General features: G+C 39.9%; 1 long non-coding RNA gene across 2 annotated transcripts in view; it reads right to left on the bottom strand.

The window, feature by feature from the left end:
- Nucleotides 1–6,100: 6,100 nt before the first annotated feature.
- The window catches only part of LOC120421784 (uncharacterized), a 156,910-nt gene continuing 150,592 nt past the window's right edge, over nucleotides 6,101–12,418 (bottom strand). Inside the window, exon 4 of one of the 2 annotated variants that reach the window (XR_008211746.1) lies at nucleotides 6,101–6,492. This is a non-coding gene — a long non-coding RNA (uncharacterized LOC120421784). The remainder of the gene's footprint in view (nucleotides 6,493–12,418) is intronic. The other variant, XR_008211745.1, reaches the window with a different exon arrangement.

Raw genomic sequence — 12,418 nt, 5'->3', positions numbered from 1 at the left:
AAAATCGAAAAACTGAAAATATTTCGTTAAAATCAAACTTTCGGTGGCTATATCTTGAAAACAGAGCCCTTTATCAAAAAATCTGTAAAGTACTTTTCGATTGGAAATTCAATTTAACATTAAAAAATTGAGGTCAAATTAGTTTTTGCATGAAATTACGATTTTTTTTTCCAAAAATCACTATTTTTTCAAAAATTCATAACTCGGCGGCAGATTTTTTGACCATATTTCTCTATGGCTCAAAAGTTGCGGGTTTTTGCCCCCTAAAACATAAAATAAAATAAAAAAATACGTATTTTGGCAAATTGAGTTTTTGTGAAAAAAATGTTACTTAAAAAATCGGCAATTTTTTTCCGTGTACCTATTTTTTTCAATAGTCCTCAACAATACCTACAACTTTGCCGAAGACACCAAATTAATCAGAAAATTCATTCAAAAGTTACAGATATTCGAATATTTACGTACCATTTTAGTATGGAAAGCTGCTTAAATTTTATGAAGACTTGTATGGGTGAACCAATGACACAAAATAGCTTATTTGGTCATAGGGAAGGCCCCCACAAAGTTTGAGCCAAATAAAAAAATACAAAAAATAAAAATGGTTGAAATCGGCCGATTTCGTAGAGAGTTGCTCAGTTAAGAGTAATTACTACAACTTCCAGCATGGACAACATTCGACTACCAATTAGCAGAAAATCCCTTTAGACAACCTCCACGTTGATAAACCACAACTTTTAATGATTCGAACAACCTTGTCTTATGACAACCTCCACGTTAAGACAATTCTCACGTTTGGTCAACCTCCACTTTTGGACACCTCCCGGGCAGACGGTAATAACAAAATTCATGCCATTTGAATAACAATTACAGTTAAAATAACAGAAAGTGTTTTGGAAATTTCTTGAAAAATCCATTTTGGCATAAGAGTCAAATAACATTTTATATTATTATATCAAAATTTGATATTGGTCTGATATTTGTTGACACCAAAAACAACTTGGGAATAACATTTTTTGGTACGGAAGAATACCGCAATATGTTATTGGGATGATCGGATTAGTAGTTAAAAAAAATAAAAAAATAATAAAAAAGATTTGTTCGAAGAATAACTAAAAATGTTATTTGTATGTTATTACAATAACAATCTTATAGCAAAAAAATCATAATGACAAATAACAAATCTTGTTATAAATAACATAAAATGTTATTGGTCTTGTATTTTTCATTATCAAAAAATGTTATTCTCAAATTACTTCCGTCTGCTCGGGTTCACTTTGGACAACCTCCACTTTTTGACAGCCTCTACTTATGTACAGCCTCCACTTTTGGACACCCTTCACTTTGAAAATCATAAACTTTTGATAACCTCAACTTTTGATAACTTTAACTTTAGAAAACCATATTTTTAGGATAACCTCCACTTTCGACAACTGAACAACCTCTTTGGCCATCTAGACCAGATATTAAAATTCGCAGTCCGTTGTTGTTTCAAGATTTTCCACATGTTATTTCTTACTTCTTCTCAAAAGCAAATGCTCCAAATTGATTCTAAGCCTATTCTGTCAGGCTCACAAAATAGGTCGTTATTTTGAAGGCCACCCCCTCTTCCCGAGTGAGCATAATTCTTCGAGAAAGACAGAGAAAAAAAAAGTCAAACCCACCACACTTTTCCTCGCCAGGCATGTGGCACTTGAATTTATGGTTGTATCTATAACTACCAGGTTGGGGACCATCCATAAACCACGTGGACACTTTAGGGGGGGGGGGGGGTATGGGGATTGTCCACGCTCCGTACAAAAAAAGTTTTTTTTGTACGGACAATTGTCCACGAGGGGGGGGGGGGGTTGAGATTTCCAAAAAATTGTCCACGTGGTTTGTGGATGGTCCCTTGGGGTTTCCCACCTCCCAGATCGCAGATTTTGCCACTTCACTTTCCACCCCCCACGCCTCCGCGCCTTCATCATCATCATCATCCGGCAAGCTACTTCGGCATGCTTTTTTTCTTCCCCGAGCCCTCTGCTTCTGAAGAGCATAATGGGACACACACACACACGTGACACACGATAGCGTCGGCGGCGGTGGCGTTGTTTTGGCCTCGTTCGTCGTCGAGAGGTTTCCCACCCCCTCCGCCAACCTTTTTCCAACGCAAATATCTCATCTCATCGCGTTGCAGGGACTCGTGGAAGGGAGGGGGCGGGGGACACCTCGTGAGTGTCGTGATTGTGTCGTTGATAACGATCTTCTGCACACACACACACACACACAGAGAGGTAGAAGCCCTACCTTTTGCTTTGGTCGTCCGAAGAGATCCTAGGAAAAAGTGAGTTGGCAACCGTGTTTGCCTACGGGTGCAAAAAAGCAAACGAACAAATCCCCGTACCACACCTACGGAGGGCGCACGTGAGCTTGTGTGACGCAAGGACCTGCAACGGATTGGTAGGTGAGGGGGGTTGGTAAGGACGAAAAGGGGGTAAACGTAGCTAAAGCCAAAGCACAAATAAATTATCCACACAAGATGAATACGTAATATCTTAATCTTCATCATATTATGTGTCTCCAGGGTTCGCCATAGATCCTTGGATCGCCCAAAAATCCTGGAGAGCAGGGATGAGAACGACTCACGGCTTCAGTCTTCATGGTTCAATTTGACTCCTGGCTTTTGACTCTGCTGTCTACTGACTCTACTGTCTACTGACTCTACTGTCTGCTGACTTTGCTGTCTACTCTCTACTGTCTTCTGACTCTACTGTCTACTGACTCCTGGCTTTTGACTCTACTGTCTACTGACTCTACGGTCTACTGACTCTACTATCTACTGACTCTACTGTCTACTGACTCTACTGTCTACTCTCTACTGTCTTCTGACTCTACTGTCTACTGACTCCTGGCTTTTGACTCTACTGTCTACTGACTCTACTGTCTACTGACTCTACTGTCTACTGACTCTACTGTCTACTGACTCTACTGTCTACTGACTCTACTGTCTACTGACTCTACTGTCTACTCTCTACTGGCTTCTGACTCTACTGTCTACTGACTCTACTGTCTACTGACTCTATTGTCTACTGACTCTACTGTCTACTCTCTACTGGCTTCTGACTCTACTATCTACTGACTCTACTGTCTACTGACTCTACTGTCTACTGACTCTATTGTCTACTGACTCTACTGTCTACTCTCTACTGGCTTCTGACTCTACTATCTACTGACTCTACTGTCTACTGACTCTACTGTCTACTGACTCTGCTGTCTACTGACTCTACTGTCTACTGACTCTATTGTCTACTGACTCTACTGTCTACTCTCTACTGGCTTCTGACTCTACTGTCTACTGACTCTACTGTCTACTGACTCTACTGTCTACTGACTCTATTGTCTACTGACTCTACTGTCTACTCTCTACTGGCTTCTGACTCTACTGTCTACTGACTCTATTGTCTACTGACTCTACTGTCTACTCTCTACTGGCTTCTGACTCTACTGTCTACTGACTCTACTGTCTACTGACTCTACTGCCTACTGACTCTACTGTCTACTGACTCTACTGTCTACTCTCTACTGGCTTCTGACTCTACTGTCTACTGACTCTATTGTCTACTGACTCTACTGTCTACTCTCTACTGGCTTCTGACTCTACTGTCTACTGACTCTACTGTCTACTGACTCTATTGTCTACTGACTCTACTGTCTACTCTCTACTGGCTTCTGACTCTACTATCTACTGACTCTACTGTCTACTGACTCTACTGTCTACTGATTCTGCTGTCTACTGACTCTACTGTCTACTGACTCTACTGTCTACTCTCTACTGGCTTCTGACTCTACTGTCCACTGACTCTACTGTCTACTAATTTCTGACTCTACTGTCTTACTGTGTCTTACTGTCTTACAGTCTTACTGTCTACTGCCTTCTGGCATCAATTGCCAATATACAGCTTTCGATATTTAAATCTAGAAGTCCGTACTAGAAATGCAAGTAAGAAAATATGTCTTACAGTCTTACTGTCTAAATGTCTTAATGTCTTAATATCTTAATGTCTTACTGTCTTACTGTCTTACTGTCTTACTGTCTTACTGTCTTACTCTCTTACTGTCTTACTGTCTTACTGTAATGTACTGTAAAACGGGGTGACTTTGATAGCCGGGGTGACTTTGATAGGTTTGCGATTTTTCCGCAAAATGAAGAGTACATTTAAAATACGTAAGGAATGGTTCAGAAACATACTGACCGTGGTAGAGAAGTGTTCAAAGTACCTCAAGAAGAACTTTTCATAAATTTTTGAAAGGTTTATAAAGTTAGTTAACTATAGTTAAGAAAATGTTGATGGAGGTCATTATTTTAAACTCCTCAAAGTGTCATGATTTTCTCAATGAACATTATTTTGAATCGGAAAACGGAATGCATTTTCGGATTCTTTGGACAATTTTCCATTAGGAAAAGGTTAAATAAGTTTGTACATAATAAATAATATGTGTTTTTGAAACACAATTTAAAAAAAATCTCTAAATTTATAGGCAATTTCAGTTGAACAAATTTCATGTAAAATGTGAAAACTTGTGATTCGTGCTTCGAATCAGTATAAAATGCAATAGAAATCGATAATTTTGTAAACAAAACTAGTTTTAACAAATTTCAGGCAAAATTCCGACTTTTTAACAATTTTACCTAAAATTTATATGTATTTTGTTAAAAAGCTTATAAACTTAGTTAACTTAGCATAAACATTGATTTTTTTTCTTACAAACTATATCAGCTACTTTAGTGATGGTACATTTAACGTACAAATAAAGTTTGAACATCTTAAATATGATTTTAACAAGAAAAACTATGACTATCAAAGTCACCCCGGAATTAAAACTAAGAATTTTTAACGTAACTATTTTTCTAAACACTATTGAAAAAACTTTTTTTCCGAAATAGTGCATGGACTTTGTGTGGCCTACCCCAGTACATGTTTTAAAAATAATAATCTTGAGAAAAAACTTACCTGTTGGAAAATATTCTAAAAACAAATTGAAATCCTATCAAAGTCACCCCGGTTTACGGTACTGTCTTACTGCCTTGCTGTCTTGCTGTCTTGCTGTCTTGCTGTCTTGCTGTCTTGCTGTCTTGCTGTCTTGCTGTCTTACTGTCTTACTGTCTTGCTGTCTTACTGTCTTACCGTCTTACTGTCTTACTGTCTACAGCTTTCTAGCTTCAATTGTCAATACTCAGCCCTCAATATTCAAATCTTGAAGTCCGTACTAGAAACGAAAGTTTCAAATACCTGCATTTTTTAAAGTCTCGGTGACATTCCCATCTCTGCCCTAGATCCAAGGAGCGGTGAATCTAGACCGGAGCACGAAGCCGGCAAAAATCTAGCTAGCTGCACAAAAAAAAGGGTTTTTGTCGTTCTTCCCCGACGCTACCTGACCTGGGTTGGGTCGACTTTTGCGAGAACGCTCTGCACGATTCGAGCATTAAGCGATGAAATAACATTATGTATGCATCATTAAAGTTGCATTATGTCTCGGAGAGTGAGAAGAAGAGTCGTGTTTGTTTTTATGCGAACTAAACAAATATTAATGTGATCTCGTTCACTAATTAGCAGGAAGAATTGTGGGAGTGAAGTGCAGGAGCGGGATTTTGATGTCCTGAAGAGGGCTGCAAGATTTGTCAGGCATAAATTATCTGCTTTTTATTGCATTAGTTATATTTTGAACATTCTTAAAATCAAAATTAAAAATTCTCTTCAATAGAAAATAAGGCAGTGTTGCCAGAAAATTTATAATGAAAATTAAATGAAATCCCAAAGTCGTCTACTTGAAAATTTACAGTATTTGAAGAACAAAAGCTCAATAAGTTCCACTTTAATCTCGAATCTTATAACAGTGTTGCCAGATCGTCAATTGGTCCTTTTTGAAACCTATTCAAAATTTGCATCAGTTATAAGTGCACATAATATTAGACAGTGTGGCCAGATCTTCAAAATTTCAAAACGTTAAAATTTTCAGTACAGACGTAGGACAAAAAATCCTATATGATAAATGATATTTGAAATGAAAAAAGAAAAATAATAAATTGCCAACAACTCATGAAGTCTTCACAAAATTGCTAAAAGTTCCAATTAAATCGTCTGGAATAATTTTGTTGCACTTGACAGCTTAGATTTTCCAACAACAAAACATAAACACAACACAAAAACGCCCTTGGGACGGCCAGATTGAGCAAACTTTGCGCCGGCATTGCCTACCCGCAGGGGCGATAGCACACAAGTTCAACAAATGGCACTTGATGGAATTGATCGGCAATTATCTAGCCAATGAGTTTTGTTTGCCAGCAAATTGGACAACAACCATCCTGTTTGCCCTCGATTTCCTACTGGGAAATTGGCAATTTTCGTAACGATTTGCTGTTATTCTTTTTTTTCCCTGTTGGTCACATAACTTTAGGCGAATGGTTTTACCTGAGCTTGAAGATGTTTTTTCTCACAAATCCAAATTGAAGCTTACCTGTAAAAGGAAGAAAAGAGAAATGTTTAGAATTTTTTCAACCAATTAGCTGCAGGGAGACGCAAATATTTTGAAATCGCTCAAGCAAGCGCTCGACTTTTAGTTAGTTTGGCCAACCAGCCGTGCACGCTAATTGCTGTTGGATGACGAATTATGGCTTTCAATCGCGACAGGAAGCAGCAGGGAGTTGGGGGTGGTGTTGAGAAAAGTTCAACGGACCGTGGCCGTCCTGGCGATCGTAGCGTGATGTCATTTTGAAAATTAGCCAAGTTGGGTAAATACGACGAGTGCTGAAAAAATCGAGCTTTGCATCGAGTTGCATGCAACATTTTATGCAATTCGTTCACAAACTTTCAAAATTCGTCAAGTTTTGTGTTATTTAAAATAAAAATTCACCCAACTCGACGGTGCCCAGAAACCGGCGTAGGGAAAAACGCAGAGATTACACGAACATCAATTACCTAAAATTAATTAAGTCTTGCCGACATCTGCCAGCGAGCTTTAATCGATGTGCTCTCCCCCTCCAACCAACCTTCGACTTTTCCATTTCTCAAACTTGCTTTATCGTCCTCGTCAAACTGGGTGTGGCACCTTACGGTGAAAGCTGGCCACTTGATTTCATTAGGCTCCTACACGTTCCACTCCTAGCGTATTCAAATTAACTTTTAATTATAAAGGTGACTCCCCGGGGGGTGACCTTGCCGTCAAGGAGTTCTTTGTTTCGAATAAGCTGGAAACTTTAAACGCCTGAATGTAGGCAGCGCTGATTGCGGTCAAAAGCCAAGCTTATGCATCGCTAGAGTAACAGGAGAGTTCTAAAAACGTTCTGTGACAAAACTACACCGCATGAACTCGGGTGTGTGTCATCTCGTCCCAGAATAATACTGAAATATTAAACTTAATGTCACAATACGTGCCTAAATAAAGAATGGGTGCCAAACGACAAGTTATTTGCCTTCTCCGTAGTCGCACACGATGAAGACGACACACCGGCTGTCGACTAATGTCTTCATCGTTGGAAATTCCAGTCATTCACACATACGGTGACACACACATACAGTGCCGGCCTGCCACACCCACAGACTTGTTAAAACTTTTATTCGTACCCCTGAATGATGAATGTTCCGTTTTTGCTCATTTCGTACGGCATTTCGTAGGTGCTAGTGTGCTGCCCTCTCTGTGTCATGTATCGAAAGAGGGAGACCCGTGTCGATGTCACAGCCACAAACCAAAAGAGCAAACGACAAAACTAGCATTTTCAGAAAAACAAGGAGGGGGGAGGGGTCCCCCTAAACCGTATCGACACAGACGACCGTGTCTCATGGCTGGGGCCAAAAGCGATGATGAAGTTCATCATAAAACCATAAGACAGGTGCGATATTTGTCATCGGGTCCTGGGAATCAATTTATTATTTAGGTGTGCTCGGAGCAGCGTGATGTTTGAGGGAAAAGGACCAAGATCGTTCTGCGTCAGTTTTTGGGGATTGAAAAGGGGACTTTGGTTAGTTATGGAATCCTTTGTCATTTTACAATTCTATGAAAAAAACTTTTACTAGATTACTGTACTTAAAGCTATTGTTTGACAGGTTTGACAGTTGACAGCTGACAGATAAAATTAGAAATAACCTTACTTACCCTTGAAACTCCTACTCCTTCACTTACCTTACCCTTCTTCACACTACACCAACTCTTCAAACAATAGAGCTGACTCCTTCCCACCGAAGTCCGTACTTGAGAGGTGTCGGCGAAGACAGAAAAACCTCAAACCGTCAAGCTATAATGAAGCTCACTTGCCATCAGCGCTGCCGCCACGAGAGCGCGTGAGACATTTATGTGACTTGTGGTTCGAGGGGTGACTGCAGGGCGAATGCTTGGCTTCACAAAGTGCACAAATGCTCTTGGTGACGGTTGTGACGACGGCAACTACCAGGATGGCTGAGGTTGCGATGTCTGGTGTGACTTTTGAGCTTGAGAAAGTTATCATTTTTCTCTTGACTTCACTTGTTTTTTTCTTGAATTCACCTAAATTCAACTAACCAAACTTTTTGGTATATTGACTTAACTAGTCTTCGTTTGATTTCACCTAAATTCATAAAATTTTACTTGACTTCACTTGACTCTACTTGATTTTCTAGATTTTACTAGATTTTACTTGACTTCAGTTGACTTCACTTGACATCACTTGACTTCACTTGATTTCACTTGACTTCACTTGATTTCACTTGACTTCAGTTGATTTCACTTGACTTCACTTGACTTCACTTGATTTCACTTGACTTCAGTTGACTTCACTTGACATCACTTGACTTCACTTGATTTTACTTGACTTCACTTGACTTCAGTCGACTTCAATCGACTTCAGTTGACTTCAATTGATTTCACTTGACTTCACTTGGCTTCACTTGACTTTACTTGACTTCACTAGACTTCACTTGACTTCACCTGACTTCACTTGACTTCACTTGACTTCACTTGACTTCACTTGACATCACTTGACTTCACTTGACATCACTTGACTTCACTTGACTTCACTTGACTTCACTTGACTTCACCTGACTTCACTTGACTTCACTTGACTTCACTTGATTTCACTTGACTTCACGTGACTTCACTTGATTTCACTTGACTACCGTTGACTTCACTTGACTTCACCTGACTTCACTTGACTTCACTTGACATCACTTGACTTCACTTGACATCACTTGACTTCACTTGACTTCACTTGACTTCACTTGACTTCACTTGACTTCACTTGACTTCACCTGACTTCACTTGACTTCACTTGACTTCACTTGATTTCACTTGACTTCACGTGACTTCACTTGATTTCACTTGACTACCGTTGACTTCACTTGACTTCACCTGACTTCACTTGACTTCACTTGACTTCACTTGACTTCACTTTACTTCACTTGACTTCATTTGACTTCACTAGACTTCACTTGACTTCACCTGACTTCACTTGACTTTATTTGGCTTCACTCGACTTCACTTGACTTCACTTGACTTCACTTGACTTCACTTACCTTCACTTTTTTATAAATGTCTATTACACTAGCTCATTCAATAAACTACTACCTGAAGTCCGTAATAGTAAGCAATAAATTTGGGTTAGCTGCAAAAATCAAGTTTCTTAGGTCTGATGTTCTGTAAATCCGTTTTTCGGTTGTTCTGTTGTTCTGTTTTTCTGTTTTTCTGTTCTTCTGTTGTTCTGTTGTTCGTAGTTTTGTTGTTCTGTTGTGTAGTTTTGTTGTTCTATTGGCCATTTTTTCTATATTAATTTGATCTTAAGCTATTTTCGTCATCTTTAAGCCCCTTCTCGATTTCAAACAGCGTCTGCGGTTGCCAACCAACCCGGTTCCACCCTCGCACGCAAAAAAAAAGAGGCAAGAAACCTTTGATTAGAAGATCAAGATAAATTGTCGTACTTGACTATGCCATCATTAGCACGAAAAGGTGTGCTCTGTCCTCGACGACGACGCCGGTTTCGGTCACGTTGTGCACAGATGCATCGTCGTCCTCGAGGATGCTCTCGTCGTCGTCGTTACGGTTTCGGTCTGGCGGAAGCCAGGAAATGAAACGAATCGCTCCGGGTGCTGTTCTGCCTGTTTCCCCCCCTCCTTCCAGGACGGTGACAACACCGGCTTTTGCGAACCAAAGGAAGGTACACCGAAACACCCCCTTCCTCTTAATTAAACTTTTATCTCAATTTATTCAGTCGGCATGTAAATGGGAACGACGATGTGGCCTTGGGTTTTTTCTTCTTCTTTCGTTTATTTTTATGTTCTGGTTGGTGTTTTTTTCCCTCCGTTTCCGGTGCACGATTCCAGGGATAATTCGATTAATTATTCATTTCAGAGGACTTGGAAAAAGCGGTTTGGTGTAAAAAAGGTTATTGACGAGCAAAGTTTAGCTTTGAATTTTGTTTGCAATCTGTTCAAATAAGCAAGAAAAGCCTGAAATTATGCTATTTTTTGGGAAACTGCGGCAAAGTAGGCAACCCCTTTAAGAAAACATCTGATTATGCCTGACTTGAACCGCAGTTAATCAAATCAGCTGCCATTTTCCTCTCAAATTTCCATGATAATTTAATCCTCCCAGCGTCTTGTGCTGAGCCATCATCAATTAAATCACCACAGCGAAGCGGCGGATTCTCAGCCCTGGAATTATGCTCGTATGCAGCATAATCACGAAATCGACTCCGGAACCGCCTCGAAAAAGTGCTCATTTCCTCTCGCGCCAGCATTTATTACCATCGGAGGAGGTCGAAAAACATACCACAGCTTCTTCCTGGGGCAACCCCTCCCAGACCAACATCCATCGCAGCGTGAGAAATAGATCGTCCCAGTTTTTGCGGACCATGTGAGAGTTAGGGTGTTTATCTTTCGCACTTTTCTGATGTTTAGTTTCTTTTTAAAATTTGGTTGCTTTTCATAGAATTATTATAATATTCTTTATCAATTTAGTTTTTATTTGTTTATTTATTTTAACAATAGTCCAAGACAAGATCACCCTAACTTCCCACCATGTGAGTTAGTGCACGGGTCTGCTGGTTTGGAAAATGGGGAAATTTATGGCCCCTGAACCAGATAGACAAAAAGAAAAACCACACATCCGTATGATAGAATACAAAAAAAAACTAACCAACATCCAAATTGCCATTCTGGCAGCCAGCTTGGCTTGTTTTTCTCCAGCATTTCCAGCTCCGATGAGATATGGGAAACTGATACTGGGTTCGCACTTTGCTCCGGAACAAGCTCGCCGAGCTAAAAGCTTCCGACCCTCCGCCCACTTGGGAGGAGAGACCACAGTCCGGTTCCTCCCTTCTAATTTTCCCCGACCTCCCAGTTCGAAAGAGTGGGGGGTGGAACCGGTCGTGATTTGGATATATGATCCGGTCCGGAGCGTATCAGGTTGTGGGGTGAGGGCGGCGGTGGCTGCAATTTGCCTTGGCACCAAATCTCCGGCACGTAAATCAACGCAGAATCCGAGTTTTGCCACGTGCAGCGCGTGATTCACGGGAATTTTTGGGGTGAAATATGAGAAGTTTGGGCGTTCTGGTGAATCTGGAGCGAGGTGGGAGTCAGGATTTAGTTATCAACGTTGGGAGGTCATGACCTTAAAGCTATCTTTGAATGTTTAAAATAGTCTTCAGAGTCTTGACTTGACCTCATTTGACTTCAGTTGACATCACTTGACTTCAATTGACTTCACTTGACATTACTTGATAACTGTTGACTTCACATGGCTTCACTTGACTTGACTTCAGTTGAGTTCACTTGACTTCAGTTGAACTCACGTGACTTCACTTGGCTTCACATGACTTCCGTTGACTTCACTTGACTTCACATGGCTTCACTTGACTTGACTTCAGTTGAGTTCACTTGACTTCACTTGACTTCAATTGATTTCACTTGACTTCAATTGACTTCACTTGACTTGACTTCAGTTGAATTTTCTTGACTTCACTTGACTTCAATTGATTTCACTTGACTTCACTTGACTTTAATTCAGGAGACTTCACGTGACTTTACTTGACTTCACTTCAGTTGACTTCACTTGACCTCATTTAACTTCAGTTAACTTCACTTGACTTCAATAGACTTCACATGACTTCCGTTGACTTCACTTGACTTCAATTGACTTCACTTGACTTCAATTGACATCACTTGACTTCACTTGACTTCAGTTGAATTAACGTGACTTCACTCGACTTTAATTCAGGAGACTTCACATAACTTCACTTGACTTACCTTGAGTTCATTTAACTTACCTTGACTTCTTTGGGCTCCACCTTATTTCACTTGCATTTAGTTGACATAATTTCACTACCCTATATGCTTAATAGTTTTTTGCATTTTTTCTTCCTTAATGTACTACTTGAAGTCCGTATTAGTAATCAATTCAAATAACTTTTTTTCCAAAT

Source organism: Culex pipiens, chromosome 1 (assembly GCF_016801865.2).
Source record: "Culex pipiens pallens isolate TS chromosome 1, TS_CPP_V2, whole genome shotgun sequence".
NCBI lineage: Eukaryota > Metazoa > Arthropoda > Insecta > Diptera > Culicidae > Culex > Culex pipiens.
This window is presented reverse-complemented; position numbering and strand designations above follow the sequence as displayed.